This window comes from Camelina sativa, chromosome 5 (genome assembly GCF_000633955.1).
Source record: "Camelina sativa cultivar DH55 chromosome 5, Cs, whole genome shotgun sequence".
Lineage (NCBI taxonomy): Eukaryota > Viridiplantae > Streptophyta > Magnoliopsida > Brassicales > Brassicaceae > Camelina > Camelina sativa.
Window position 1 is genome coordinate 25,773,922 of NC_025689.1, and position 1,387 is coordinate 25,775,308.

General features: G+C 42.8%; 1 pseudogene; it reads right to left on the reverse strand.

The window, feature by feature from the left end:
* Positions 733–1,387, reverse strand: part of LOC109132914 — a 5,535-nt pseudogene continuing 4,880 nt past the window's right edge.

Sequence of the window (1,387 nt, forward strand, 5' to 3'; positions counted from 1 at the left end):
CGATATCACCATTGGAATATCCATAATGTTCCACATACCTCTGTTTAAGACCCTGCGCCTCATATTTTCATTGCGGATCCGGAATTTCACCGTTGTGTCATTAACTTGATAAACATCTATATGAGAAGAAGTATCTCCCAAACGCCAAATTTTGTTAACGATCATGTGGATCTTGCCCACATGGGGTGCCTTTGTGCTCAAAAACTTACCAAGGAGAAAATCCTCCCAAAGAGGTTTAGCCCCAAGCAGAACATCCTTTGGTACGATCACCCTCTGCTGACCATCCACTTCGACGACATTAAACGGTTGCTTTGTAAAGACATGCTTGCCAGCGACATTAGCATAAGAACGCTTTGATTTATCATCCCCCACAGATACACTCGGGCTGGTTACACCACCCTGCTCCAACGTGTTTTCCTTAGACTCCTGCGACGATCCTGAAATACCAATCTCGTGGGAAACCACCACCACCTGTGATGAAACCCCTTCCTCCGACGCCTGAACCGCCCCTCCTAGAGTCGGAGAAGCTGCCGGCGGCATGATTCTTGCACTGAACGCCAAAACCCTAAATCGCCATTTTTGTCTCTCGCCACGTCAGCCATGACTGAAAAATCCTTGTTCTTTTTAGCTACTACTGTTGTGTAGAACTTAAATTTGAACATAAATGTTTAAAATAATTAAAAATTTATTTGGTGTATTTTTTCGGGTATTAATATTATCTGCCATTCCATGTTATCTTTGCATGTGTATCTGCTCTCTCACTTTCTGAATTTATTCACCATCGTTCCAATTGTTAAGAGTGTTATGCTGGTTGAGTTTAGCCAGAATGCAAGAGACGTCGCGTATCCCCGGAGCCATATGTGCGATACGGTTAACAGTCACATACACGCCCTCCGATCCCTTGAAAGCCTGAACTACTATCAAATAGCTCTCTTTCAATTCCTTCAAAACGAGATTCTTCTGCTTACAAAGGTTCATGTTAAAGATAGCATAACAGTCAAACCTAAACGGCATGAGAATATCATCATCATTATCATCATCACCACAAAATGTGTGCATGACGAGCGTGGCTTTTGAGATTCGTGTATGTGCCAACGAAATTGCAGTTTGGTACAGGGCAAGAACATTGGGCGAAACAGCAAACTTTCTCATGGACAGATTGATCATTACAGTACGTGGTGGTTTCTTCACACCCATGTTTTGCATTCGGACATGGGACTATCGATGCTTCAATAGCCTTCTCCATGGCTCTGCATCTTATATCCCCGATTTCACGCCCGTCTTGCTGCCATTTTCAAAATCCTCTCTCTCTCTCCGATGGCTGATTTATACGTTTCTGATAACGTAAATCAATAAACCGATAGAAACAGAGTAAATGAAACAAAGT